This window comes from Rhea pennata, chromosome 1 (genome assembly GCF_028389875.1).
Source record: "Rhea pennata isolate bPtePen1 chromosome 1, bPtePen1.pri, whole genome shotgun sequence".
Lineage (NCBI taxonomy): Eukaryota > Metazoa > Chordata > Aves > Rheiformes > Rheidae > Rhea > Rhea pennata.
The window spans coordinates 63,080,336-63,095,439 of record NC_084663.1 but is presented as its reverse complement, the minus strand read 5'-3'; positions in this window follow the sequence as shown (position 1 = coordinate 63,095,439).

Genomic DNA, 15,104 nt, shown 5'->3' with positions numbered 1-15,104 from the left:
TATACTGATAGCCAGTCATGTCAAAAATCAAATCAACAGTAATCTCTTGCTCTTTTAAAAAGAGCAAAGTTGTTACCCTGAGTAGTTGCGTCCTTCCTGGCTGCAGGCTAGGAATCTTGGGATCTTGCTTTAAGGGAATTATTTTGAAGTTTCAGATAGTAAAATGGGTTCACACCAAGTGAATTCTTATTGGATTCGTAGTAGTAGCAAATTTGTATCACACATTGCTGCAGAGATATATGGCAACCTGATGTCTGCCTGGCCCCCAGTGTAGGTCACAGCACCAGCAGAACTGAATGTTAAACCTGGAGCTGAGAGGGAGCAGAGTCATGGTGCCTTTGCAGTGAGCTGTTGCTTAGTGTTTGCTTCTGATTAGGGAAGAGCAGACTCTTCTGCACCTGCATCAGAGTTGGTCACATCTGTGGGTCAGCTGGAAGCAGCTCCTTTGAGCTCTTTCCTGGTGCCAGTCCTTCCTCTCAGACACCTTCTCCAGGAGCAGCCCCGTCTCCTCCGGTGCCAGGAGCACTTCAGCCTCCAGCAGCAGCTCAGGCCTGTAAAGTGGCTGAGAGCACAGGGCATTGTGGTTGTTCTGAATGATCTCCCCTCCCCGGGGATGGTGTCTGCTGCCCTCTGCCTAGAAGATGAGTTTGGAATCACATTGGAAATGCCAGCTGGACACCAGGAACCACTGTGAGGAGCAGTTGTGCAGCTCCTGCCAGTGAGAAAACCCTCCTTGGGGGATGTGGGAAACCAAGGCTGGGAAACATCCTGGGAGCCCCATAATTAACCCTGGAGACATGGTTTTCATTATTTGCTGATCATACCGCTGTCAGCACTGCTTATCCTCTTCTACATCAAGTCTGCTCATCCTGCTGGTGACACCATATCAGGCTCCTTGCCATGGGATGACTCCCTTTGCCAGAGCAGAGCTTCCTCAGGTTTAGGTCAAGCAAACTAAGGATATTCCAGCTGCTGAATTTAGACCATCACAAGGCCATGCTATAAGCAGGGAGGAAGTCTGAAAAGAGTGGAATAGCAGTCCACAGTGGGTCTCTGCTTGGAGCACAGAGTCAGCACTTGGAAGAGTGACTTGGGAGATAATATGGCTTTGTGAGAGATGGCCAGCAGCATAACCACCCCCGCTTCCCCCCTACAGACTGAAGTTGTTCGTGAGTTATTTTAAATAGCCATGCAGTCACCTGGCACTTCTCCAGGTGATTCAGAAATGTCTTGGCTGTGTATTCTCTGACTGGGATGGATGGAGAGGGCTTCCTAATTCTGCCATCCCAGCTTGTAATTAGCAGCTGTAGGAAATACTTTAAGTAAAGTAACCCCTGAAATGAGCAGCTGCATTTGATGCTTTTGCACCTTGTATCATTTCTGTGGGCAGTTTGGTGACTTGTCCATAAACTCAGGGTTTTTTCCTGACTGAGTGAGTGAGTTAATGAAAAGATTTTTTTAAAAAATCCTCTTCTACATTAACCAACATACCAAAACTAAATCTATTCTTGCTCCTCCAAACCATCAGTCCTACTAGGTATTGTATTTGCTGGGATGTTTGCTTCTCCCTCAGGGTTTATCAGATTTCACATACCAACCTCTGGTGTGTTCCTGTCTGTCTGGACAAAGAAACCTGGCTGAAATAGTTCCATTGATATGACTGGGATATGAATTTCATCTTTGTATAACAATCCTTGAGCCTCATTTTAATGGAATACTAGTTTCCAGTTCAGGGGTGGAATTGTACATGTATCTGTGCATCTGAGATGAACTCTTGCCATCACTGGGTACAAATATTTCCTCTACAATGCAGAGCACTCCTGAGGATTTCAAGTGAACTACTTCCTGCGACTGACCACATACATACTCAGAAGTCTGCAGCTATAATTTTTGTGGAAGCCACGTTTCAGATTCCCAGTTTAACAAAAATACCCTGTGTCAACAGGCTTGTAACAGAGCAAACACTATTAGTTAAATCACAGACAGGTAAATAGCTTATTTCCTTCCTACTCTGATGTTAAACATCATAAATCAAAATCTAGTAATCTCATTCCACATTTTTGATGGTGAGGCAGAAAGGAGATGACTATACTTTTATTTCACAAATGTATTGCTCAGAGCATTTTGTTTTTCTGAATGCTTGAAGACTTCACTTTTCTAGCAAGTACTGCTAAGCTGAACGTAATGTCTTTTCCTGCTGTTTGCTGGGTATCTTTCTCAACTCTCCAGCAGGCTTTAGCACTGTGGGTGCTACATCATTAGAGCACATTTGCCGTACAGGTGGACAAATCCCAAAGCAAAAGCACTCCGGTGCACTTCTGTAATTCAGTTGCATTTCAATTTAAGTGTATGATAAAGGGAAACAGTGGCCTCCATTGACATGCAGGAGGAAATGATGGAGATGCACTTTGACCAGTGGTGGAGTGTACCTACTGGTCATAGACAGCACATTTGGCTTCAGCATATACACTGCAAGAGGATTTGGTATCTGCCAAGTAGATAAGCTAATGTTTAACCATCTGGAAAGCCTCATGTAGTTTAAACTGATTATTATTTACTCACACACAAGTGCACTCACTGTGTCCATATATGTAAGGAGATGAGTGTAATAAATGTAGCTATTTTCACTGCTTGGAATTTCTGACTCTCATGGGAAGCAGCCTTTGGTTCCTGACGGTCTAGATCAAGCCCATAGGAAATTTCCCATTTCTGTATTAACTTTGGGGTTGAGGCTGTCCCAAAGTGTTTTTTTTTCCCGTGTGCAAACCTTTGCCCAATGAGGTTCCTAATTGAATCACAGAACAAATAATAGCTGTAATATCTTTCCTTAGGAATCATCCTATGCAATAGGAAGATCTTGTCTGTAAATGAATACATTTCAGGGTGACAACTTTTCCCTGGGGAAGAATCAGCTTGTTGTGGGGGTAATTCACATCATGTCATATGGAAAGGAGCTTATAGGGAAGGAGGAAACTAAGAATTTGGTTTGGTGCTGAGGAAGAAACCAGAGGAGGAACCCATCTGCAGACATTCAAGCACACGCTCAAGAATAGGGGGTGCTGGATTGAAAATAAAGGAAATACTGTTCCACAGCTGAGTATTAAGCACTATTTCTGTTTTTAAAACTGTTCCCAGTGCACTAGAAATCTTGGTTCTAGTCGCATCCCTTCATTCACTGCTATTTATTTCCTGTCTTTGGCCTCAAAATAGCAGAAGTTAGTGCCTACCTCGAGCTGTGGGGCACCCCTTCCCTTCCAGCAGGGTCACATGTCCAGCACCTCAAATTACCCCGGTTTCCTCAAATACTACTGGCAATAGTTTAAGCTACAAAAGCCAATGCTTTCAGCCTGCTTCTGACCATGGGAAGGATCCTCCTAGGTCCCCAGATCCTCACAGGTCTCTGAAAATCAAAAAAGCTCTCCCTTTAGCACTTCACTCGCAACCTGGTACACAAAGTGTAACTTCTGATGTAGACAACCACCAGATTGTTGAGGACCTTCAAAACCAATTGCTATTCAAAATGTCAGAGCTAGAAAATCTATTGACAGGATGACAGGGAAAGACCTTTGTTAATAACTTAACATCAGCTCCCAAGTCTATTCGGTCCCATGTACAGAGATGTGGCATATTCATATCCTCAGATGATGCATATGTGACTCAGGGAACAAGTAGTGAAAAGTAAAAGCTGAATATAAACTATGGTTAAATTCAAAGGAAAAGAAAGCTCCCTTTGGCTGCTGCTGCAACAGGTGGGAACCTGGCTGGATTCCCAAGCTATGACCACAGAAATAGCCAGTTGAAGATCCTTGATCAGAAAGGCAGCAATAGATATTACTATCTTCCAGCCTGCAAACAGCAGTGAGACCCAAACCATGGTGCTAGAGAGCAATAAAGCAGGAGCTGAAAGGGACCCACAAAGGAAAGATACTGCAGCTAGTCCTTCAGTGACATTTTTATGGCCTTATAGCCATGGCACTGTGTAAGCACAAGGAAGGACCAGATAAATGCTCTATGAGGCACAGGTTTAGTGCATGCATGGGGAAAGAATTTAAAATTATTACTGATTGTTGTACCCTAGGATCCCTCTGAGAAGAGCACTAGCACTTGAAGTTGACTGCATACTCCTTCCAATGGTGAGGAGTAATTTACTAGTAGCTAAAAAGGCAAATGAAGGCTCAGATACTGCATAGGAGCATGTGAGCTTATGCTCCTACACCAGCTAGCACGCTAGCGTGACAAACTTGCTGTACGTATGTGGCACCCAGGCTGCCACCTGGGTAGGTAAAGTCCACTGTGAAATGGATGGACAACCACAACTTGCTCACAGTCTCACAAATAAGGGAAGTTTGGGCAAAAAATGGCAGGTGACCTGATTTTGAACATCAAACATTTTTTGGGGGGAAATACATGCCCTAAAGAAAACAGCCTACTTCCAAGAGAGCCAGAATTTACTTATCACAGGCCAAGGGGTTTCTTATCCGTTGTCACCCACAGATCCAGCGCTGGGATTGTGCCACGATGCTCATACCTTACCGTCACTTCTCTGGCACTAAATACAGCTGGGTGTTCAAAAGTCAGCTTAAACCAATTAAAATTGCTTTTGCAATCCTTCTGAAAAGAGTAAAGGCACTTGAGGGAACTAGAAAAATAAGGCAGAACAAGAGAGGAAATCGGTGGTCCTACCATGTATTTCAGGTTTCACTTTTTCCTCTTTAAATTGTCTTAATTCTTTACTGTATAACACATCTCAGCCCCAAAGCCAGAGAATCAAAAGTTTCATAATAATGTGCTATAGCCACATGGCAGTCAATTGCAAAGTAATGGGATTATTTAATATTAATCCTTTCTGGTTTTATTAGGATTTATTAGCAATTGCAGCATAGCTTTGTACCCAAGACCTGTTATGATATCATTTATCAGTGGACCCCATGCAAAGTGGAAACCAGCTTTATCTCATTTGACTCGGGCTAGAATTTCCAAGCAGCTACACGTTGCTGCAGGTGACAGAATAAAAAAAAAAAAAAAAGTGCAGGATTTGTCCGTTTATACTAGCTTTCTCCTGCTCTCTAGTATTTCTTTGAACATACAGGTTTTTTTGGAGCATACCCCTCGATCCTTACTGCTGCTCATCGTTCATGGATCAGTTCGTTGTTCAGAACTCCTTGAGTTCCCCAGAGCAGAGGCTTGGATTCAGCTGACCCTTATGCAGGATTTCAGTGCAGCATCTGTACAAATCTCAAATCCCTTCAGTAGAAGTGGGATCTAACCTTGCTTAGTTTTCTTCAGTGGATAGATTTAATTTTCTTTCTTCTTCCACCGGTTCCGATCTCTCACACTTTAACATGAATTTCCTCTGTGCCTTGTTTCTGTCTTGCACTGGATAAAAACACATCCTCTTTACACAATGTTTACTGTAGCGTCTTTATTTTTGTAAATTAAAAATAATTTTTTGTCAAACTGAAAGTATCATAAAAACGCTGTAATTTATGAAATTAATTATGAACTAATTCTAAACAAATCTAATTTGAATAAATTCTAAAATTGCTTTTGCTATGTAGTGGCATGCATAACCATCTGGATTTCTTGAAAACTACTTGTTATTGAGCAAAATACATTTTATCTGAAGAAACTAATAATTTGATTTTTTTTTTCATTCTTGTAACCAAGCATTATAATAATGTGTAGGCCTTAATAAATGCCATATAAAAACAGGTATCCTTAAATAGCAACAATTCCATTTGTCAATAAAGTTGTTTCTCTTGCCCAAAATTGGGCCTTGACTTCACAATGCACAGACTGGGCACGCAGATGACAGCAGGCGGGAGGAGACCCTTCTACAGAGGCTGGAGATTACTGTCTGGCCTTCTGCTTTTGTTAGAAACTGAGCCCTGATGAACAGTAGAAAGGTACGTGTGCTCAAAACACCAAAACAACACAGCGTCCATTCTCCAGCTGAGCTTTTTTTTTTCTTCTTTCTTTCTTTCTTTCTTTTTTTTCTTTTTTTTTTTTTTTTTAAGTATTTTCAAATATTCAATTCCTTCTAGGAGTACCTATATTTTTTGCCTCATTAATTGCTCTTATTTTTCAAAGTTGAGTGAAAACAAGTCCTACGGCTTTAGGTCAGACTCAGCTGGATCTTGTTTTACTAATGTTCCTGGTAAATAAATTAGCGAGTGCTTCTGTACTGAGTGAATTAACTAGGTTTCCCAATTCACTATGCATTTACTGGGCTAATGTCTCTGTTTGCTCTGTGTTTCCTAATGTGGGCAAGGCTCACAAAAATGATACCAGTAATCCAAATTCTTCTGTGTGGTATTGAAGTAATGCTCTGGCCACTTCCCTTACAATTTATTTCGGCTGCTTAGTAACAATAACAATAGTCTGTCAGATAGTTGATGCCTCCAAAGGGTATTGAAAATTCAGTAGTTTTAGCTTGATGGCCATATAGAATTCACTTTAGTGCCTAGTGATGCTTCTAGTTGTAATGTGTTTTTTTTTTAAAAAAAAAAGGGGGGAGAGTTTCATATTTCAGAAGTCTGACCTGCAATGCACTTAGTGTATTTTTCAGTGGCATATTTTGAGGTTTTAGCATCTCAGCAAAGCATCTTTCCTTTTCCTCTGAATTCTGAAATCACATCCTTTCTTACATTCTTCCCTCCTCCCCTGGTTTTCACTTTTCTCTTTCCTGAGTGACCGTTAAAAATATTATTTTTTCTACAATGATTCCAAAACCATGTATCCAGTGGTAAGCACACTTTTTTCTCAACTTCTTTAAGCAAACTTGTTTGTAGTTATGCACACATACACTGTGAACATGAGTTCATGTTAATGAAAACTTTTATTTTAGCTAAAAGAAGCCTGAACACCTTTAATTTGCAGTTTCGTTAGCAGAAATTCATTTACTGGTGTAGTGTTACAATTATTACATTTCTGTGTGAATGAACGTGAGAGCACAAGAGAACTTAGAATAAATCTTGAGATAAAGATTGAGAGTAATGCATTTCCTTCAAACCTGATAAAGGAGAGACTGGAAATTACACAGAGTAGGACAGTTGTAGGTAAGCCCCAAACACCCTTACTGTCTTAGGTTTCTCCATTAGCATAAATGAATGTTCTAGAAGGGAACTGTGACATTTGCTTCTCCGGCTGGTGTTGGAAGCTGAGAATTTCTGATTTCTGCCTTGGATAGTCAGAGGAATATTTCCCACTCAAGGTCCTGCGTTGGCCCCTCCATCTTTCCTGGAGAGTGATGGGACTCCATGAAGAAATGTGGATTTGTAACCACCTGGTAGTTCTTACAAGCTGCCATCTCACTGTAGCTGATTTTCTTGGTCAGAAGCTGAGCGTACTAATTGCGCTCTTTGACTACAAGCGTGCACTCTATTTGGAGATATCGTTGTCCATAGTGTCCTGGTAGGTGCAACAGGTTTCTGAAGTAAACTCAGTGGTGAAACCAGGGCTGCCAAGTTCACATTCACAAGGATAAGACACTGCACTGTAGGACTGATCTTGTCATCTGCCAGCTGGGTAGAGTGAATGTGATGGCCACATTCAAGGAAGATTCTTGGGCCAGACTTTATTCCAGAAAATAAACAGAAGAACTGAGCCACTCATTCCAGTTATCAGACAACCCTCCGCCTTCCTCTGGGCCAGCCAAAAGCATCCTTGGGGTAAATGTAGAAGGAAACCCACTAGCTACAAGAAGTAGTTTCACATTCAGTCAGTACCCAGATCCCCTTCCCAAGAAATGCACCCTTCAGGCTTTCTGCTTCCTCTTGGCCATGGTGCTATTCACACTGCCAAAAGGTAAAACAGGACCCCATGCTCACCTTCCAACTTTTCATCTATTTCATCTTTGAGGATTGGTTCTTACAAAGTCTGTATCCTGGCTATGCATGCTGAAAAACCAAAAGTACCCCACGATACTTCCTTTTCTGTAAGGCCCTCAAGGTCTCCCCGGCCTTGCAACAGCCATAGATTGGCTTCCTGGGAGCAGAAGTGAGAGAGAACAGCATGAGGTTGTCCTGCTGCAGAATGTCTTACAAAAAAAAGGAGATTAAGACAAAGCAGACAAGAATTATTTCAAAATAATCCGTCTCTGAAATCAGGCAAACTGCCAGAAAGCTCTTATGCAAAAAAAAAAAAAAAAAAAAAAAAGGTTAGAGAATCAGCTCTCCCAAACAAACAGCTTCCTTTCAGAGTCCAGTGCATGCAGGCACACATGCATATGCATGTTACTCCTTGTTGACAGGCTTTAGGAACCAGCTTCCTTTGAGTGACACCCCTTCAGCGTTAGCATTGCTGCTGTCACCATCTCCGGCAGCACCGCTGCTTGGGGCCTGTCTCGGATTTGGCACCATGGTAGAGCTATTCAGCTTAGTTCAGTAAATGAGGTTCACAAGCTCTGTCCTCCCGAGCAGGAGGAAAGGAAACGTTATCAGAAGGTGCTTTCTTCTGGAGGACAGCGTGCACTCTTGATGGCAGGACTCTGACTCCGCAAACACCCCCACACCCTTTGAACAGAAAACTAAATGTTCTGTATTCTTATGGCTTGGAACAAGTAAATATTTCAGCACAAGCTGTACATTTCTAAGCTGATCAGTCTTGCACAATATTGCTATGCATTGTGGCAGTTCACTATAATTATCGCTTTATAGTGTTTTGTACCTGCTTCTATTAAGGTAGTGAAGTTGCTAGTGTACTTTATTTGATTTTTTTTTAAGGAATTGTTTCAGAGTTTGGCTATCAGCCGCTGTATTCTTTATTTTATGCATTTTATACAAATATACATATATATTTAAATACACAGTCATTTTCTGCAGGGTGTCCTGATATTGCAGCTCACCTTCAGACTTAAACCCATCGAAATCCTTTGACAGGCTTTGGATTTGGCTTGCAGGTCATCTGTTATTCTAGTTTCTTCCCAGAGTCGTGGAATTTGGTCTTTAATGACAAAAGATACAACTTAAGCCCTGACAAAAGCAGGACAGTTCTCAGAGGCTCTCCTGCAGACTATCTCAGCATGCCCAAGAGCTCTCCCATCTCAGCCAGGAGCAGGTCTGCTCTAGGTGGGTGGTGAGATGTTTGCCTCGTTGGAGAAAACTGGTAGAACCTGTTTAATCATGCACATAAGCAGCATCAGAGCCTGCCGACTCCATGTGGTGCTCCAGATGAATTCTGTCACCTTGCTAAAATCTAGCCTTAACCAATATTAGACTTGAGAGTGTCAGTAGCTCAAGGTATATGTTATATAAACAGATGGGGTTAAAACCTACCACACAGTGACTGAAATGCAATGTACAATATATAACCACTTTGGTGCTTAGTTGAGCGTAAAAAGTCAACCAACAGGTTTACTATGTATTCCATATCATTTGTAGTAAGATAATGAAAGATTAAGGACCACTTATATTAAAAATGTGACACCTATAAGAATAGTGTCTTTTTAAATTCCAAGTGAGATGTGTTTTTCTACGAAACATTTTAATCTTTTTTTTAAATAAGAATGTCAGTATCCAATGACCAAACTGTATTTCTCAGTGGCAGTATCTCTTGAAAACACACTCTACTGCGAAGTTTCTGACACTAGTGTTCATAGGTATTTTTTTCTGGTTTCTTTCTTTCTGTGGTTCATCAGCTCATTTTCTTAAGCATGAACTAGTTACTTCTTGTGTATATTTTTCTGTCTAAGTTGTGCTGATATTAATTTAAGATGGCCCTATCCAATACTGTATATGGCCACAAACTTGAGCTGTCTGGCATCCGTTAACATAGATTTGCAATGACTCAGGTATTAGATACATGAGGGTGCTTGAATGCTCTGCATCGTTCTTCTCTTGGTGTTTAACAGCATTTCAGCATGGTAATTGAAAGGATGTTGATATTTGCTTGGTTCAATCATCTCGAAAAAATATCTGGGTGGTTATGAGCAGTTCAGACAAAAACAGAGATCTAACTAGCTCAGGTGGGAAAGTTGAAAGCTGTATGGGAAACCTCAATGCCCTGGGACACTGCTAACTGTTACTGCTGACAGGCTGCTGTTAATAACAGCAGTTATTAGTCAAGCAATGAGGCACAAGAAACCCACCGTCAAGGTATACTGTATTTAAGAATTTGCAGTACTGGGAAGGACACAGGCACCTCAATTTTAATATCTGAGTTTGTAAACATATAGTTTTGAGACTGGAAAACAACAAGGATAGCTGTCAGATATAAATGGGATTCCTTATTTTTCCTCACTACATTGGTGACAAAATGTGCCCTATACCTGTCAGGCAGTGAAGACGTGGGTCTCTGGAGCATCGAGGGTTAAGCCGAGGGGCCAGCCAGCCTGAACAAAGCCTTGATTCATGTATTTTCCTCCTTGAAGGGAGTGAGAAAAAGAAGCATAAGTGAAATATAGCAAAAGCTGTTGTGAAACAAGTCCATTGCTGTTCTCTGAAAAACAAGTATGCGAGGATTCATTTTTAAAGGAATTCTGAAGCAGCAGGAGAAACCGAACAGTGGCCACAAACTATATTCCGCCAGAACTTGTCACTGCCCCAAAAACGCCGAGGACTAAAATCAGCTGGGTTCTAAGAAGAGCATATGCTCCTAACCGTGTGCCTCAGAAAATGGCTGCTATACAAAACCACAAGTTATTTCCCACTCCAAAGCAAAATCTTTAGTAGTAGCTGTTCCTGCAGTATTTAAAAAAAGTTATTATGATTCCCTTTTCTCTGGAAAAAATATCCCTAGTTACAACTCATGCTCTTGAAAATCAGTCTAGGTGAGCCCCAAAAAATTCAAAATCCATTAGAATAAAGCTTAATCATTGGTTGCTCAGTCAGCTTTATAATATCACAGTCTACTATTAAGTGCTGATTGGGGATAATCAAATTATTTTCATTTAGTAAACTGAGAGATTTTAATTGATAACTTTTTTCTATTCCAAAAAGCTTTCTGACATCAATGAGACTAAGCAAAACATTTAGATATTTTAAGGTTGACCTGAGGAACATTTTTAACTGCTGTGATGAGATGAAAAGTAATGAGATATTATAACTGTAATTACTTTGTGAATAAAACTACTACTGGCTTATAGAAGGCTTTTTTTCAGAAGGAGAGATAGAGCCACTGCTTTCTATAGTTCTATATTATCACTCACAGCAGTAGAAAAATAGGTATATTGGTTAGTATTACCAGCAGACTATGGTAGCAGCTCCACAACCCCCATGAAGGTTAGGCTTCTGCTTTGCTGGGTACAACAGGAGTGAGCAGTAAGAGATGTTAGTTGAAACTTGACAGTCCTTTAGGAGGCTGCCTGTACAAATCTACAGCAAAATAGCATCATGACTGCTACGTAGCGTATCAGAACAAATTTGGCCAAATTATCCAGTCTCTTTGTGTTCTCCACTCTTGTGCTTGGTACGAATCTGAAGTTGGGCTTTGGCACTTCCTTTGTGGATATGAATGAGCCAAGGCGCCAAGGGACGACAGTGGAAGATGGGAAAGATGGGGAGCATTGACACTGCAGAAGATCTCCAGTCCTAAAAGTCCAGGAAGATGGGTCTCCAAAGAGGCTGATGCAAAAGGCAGAAGGTGTAGCACGACAACCATGGTATTTTTCCAGCAGTGTCTTCTTTGAACCTAACAGCTCAAACAGTCAAGACTTGATTTGCACTAATTCTCATTCCAGACTTGCACTCACCTCAAAGGAGCCGAGTATGTGGAAATAAACAGAGGCAACAGGAGACCTGCGGACTCGGTGGATGACTGATGTGGAAAGAGGTCTCTTCCTGTCAACATATATAGGCTCCCCAGGATTTGGAGCATGTCTGTGTTCTCAGACACACAGCTGTCCTTGAAGATGAATGTTTATCTCATGGCCAATTGAAAGGGCAATTTTCAGCTTACTATTTAAAAAACAAACAAATAAATGCATCTAAAGAAAATAACTGATAATATGTTTTTATGGTTCATAGCAATGCCAACAAATTTTACCACAGAGAACTAGTCTGTTGGTTTTGGCCGCCCTCTTTGATGGTCAGGAAAGTAGTTATTATAGTAATTTTTGGCAACAAATTATTAAGCAGCGGTTATTTTTAAAATGTTCACATTCAGTGGTTAAACAGTGAGAAAGGCATGGGAATGCTCTGCTTGCAACTGGAGAAATGCTATGGCACTGCAGGGTATTCCTCATACCTGCCTACATAAAATGTTAATGCATGGATCTTAGCTCAGATCTTGGGCAGTTTCTTGCAACTACACAGGAATTTGCTTCTAAACGTAGGTCAGGAAGCAATAAATACCAATTCTAAATAATCATAGCTAAGGTCACTAAAAATAATGCAGAATACACAGAGTTGTGGATTTGTGTATGTATAAGTGTGCTTGTTTGTGTGTGTGTATATATATACACACACACACACACACAGAGATACGTATATTTAGCATTGAAAGCTACTAAATGAAATTGCACTTCATTAGGCTAAATTCTATAAGAACACCCAAGAATATATATATTTTATAAAAATGTCTTTGTGGGAGGGCTACATTACATCTTTTAAAAAGACTTTTATTCTGAAAGTACCAAAACTCATTAACTTTTGATGAGATTTTTCAAAACGGGGTTTAAACTTTTCAATCCAATTGCAACAAGTTTTATTTGAAAATGCATATTGAAACATAAAATGATGAAAATAATAATTCCCGGAAGGTATTAACGAGTTGATCCATATGCATAAATTAAATTAAGGCTCTGGCAAAGGTGCTTTGCAAGCAAATAGACGCAGTATAAACACTTCATACTCCTATGGCATTTACTGCCAACAGCCTCTAATCACTTTAAATCACTTTAGGCTGTTATGAGATAGCCTAGCTGTACTCAATTACATACACACAAATATCAAAAGATTAAAGAAATTGTTGCGATTCCAAAAAAACGAGTGCTTAAAAAGGTTAGCAAGGGAAGGCCAGAATTAAGAATAGTCAAGACAGTATGAACTGCAGTCCCAAGGACTGGCTGTTTGAAAAGCCTGAGCAACATGCAGAAACCTTAGAGGAACATAGCTGCCAAAAAATCTAAAGGCATTTCAACAGCACATTTATGAAGTATAATTTTGAAAATGCTTATAAACTGGCTAAATTGGGCAGGTTTTCCTGGGATTAGCAAATGACACATCCTTGCCATGAAAGCTGCTCCTCTGCCAAACGTAATATTCTGCTACAAAGCATAATTTTCCTAACAGAATAAATGTTATAATGTTTCTTGGATATTAATGTTAAATTGCAACAATAACCACACAGAAGCAGCTGTCCAACATGGAAAATTTCAGTATTTACAGACAGCAAAACTAGTTGAACTGAAAATCAAGGTGTTAAAATAGGAAGGATGAGGCAACCCAGCAAAAGTTGCTGTTACCTCCTCCACCCGCAACGCGAACATGTTAATGTGTGTGTTTTGTTGCTATGCAGGCTAAAAGCAAGCACCAAAAACACACTTCCCATCTAGAACTACTTGCTTCAAATAGCTAACGGCAATTAAAAAAAAAAAAAGAAAAAAAAAAGAACAGAAAAGTGCATCAGAGGAGGAGTTTTCTGGCTAATAATTCATTAAAAAGGCAGGCGGAGAGCTCCGCTGAAATTCGAAAAACTGCTTATCTGAAGACCCCGGCTTGTTGGAGGTTCCAGACGGTTCCTGGCTCTCCCTCAGGTGTCTACTCTGCCCCTAGCCCTGCGACACCCTCCCTGCAAGGGCAGGGGCAGTGGCTGCTGGCCTCCTTCCATCCCATCCCCTCATCTCCACTTCAGCTGCCCCCCACAGTGGCAGTGGGCCACGGGGGTGCAGTGCTGGCTACCACTGGAGGCCACCACCTTCAGCACAGCAGGTGCCTGGCGCCAGCCCCGCGGTGCCCAGCACATGACAGGAATGCCTGCTGCAAACATCTTGGTCCTGATTGCTTGCCCATCACCCTCCTCTAACACCACATCATCAAGGCCCAAGGCAGGTTGGTGCTGGATTGCTGTTTCTCTCCTCCTTGCTCCCTGTGAGCAAGGGCAGCGCTGAAAGTCTCCCTCAGTGCTGAAAATGACATTGAACCAGAGGCTCTGACTCTATGGACAGTTCCTGTTATCTGCAGACCCTGACCTGAAAGACAGGTACATGCACCTCCCTCCCCATTGGTTTCTCCATCATGAAAGAGAGCAAACATTTGTTTCTCGGGTCTGATGCTGATCTTGGTGCTGTCAAGCTGTGTCCTCAAAGGGATATGGAGGAAGAGATGCTTGGCTCAGGTCTGCTAAACAAGAGCTGGTTATGGAGACATAGTCCTAAAGGTAGTCCTCTCCATGGCAAGACTTCAAAGAAGTTTTCTTCAAAAACCTTGTTGGCCCACTGAATTTGGTCATGTGAGTGTTTAGATGTGGTTATGATGACAGTCACACTTTGGGAGCCTGGGTGTAAATTAGGGTCCTAAGTCTTTGCCTACATTGTTCTGGTCATTTGTCCTTATTTTCTCTGGGATTCAGTTCTTTGCCAATCAGCTGGGGAGAATAGCATTGATCTGACCCAGAGCTGTTTTGTGGGGATACTGGGAAATGCACAGACATTGCAATAATAAGGAACCACCAAAAATAATAAGAATTGTTTGGATTATCATAGTCTCCTCATTGTTATAAAAGTGATTAGAGTGTACAAATGAAAGTGATTTAACACAACTCTATCTTTCAGTCTATATGAGGTTTACACAAGGTGCAAGCAGCTCCTGGCAGCAAACGTACAATGGATTGTGATGATTCTAGGCTGGGGAAAAGGCTCTATCAATGTTTTGCTTGATATATTTGGAGTTTTTCTCTGTAGCGCATCCTCCACAAATAATGTGCAGGGTACTAACCGCTGAAGAAGCAGCAGGACACTCCAAAATAGTAGGCAGATAAACTGAACCAAGAAGGAAAAAGGTCAGAAAAATTACTAACAGCCTATGTGATGGAGTGTGTGCTCTACAAATTTTGACTGCCTCAAACTAAAGCAAGAAAGAAAGATGGGAAAAGTTACAATGCTTAGTATTTTTTGAATACAAGATTATACTTTTTATTTTGAAACAATTTTCCCTTAAAGAAAGTCC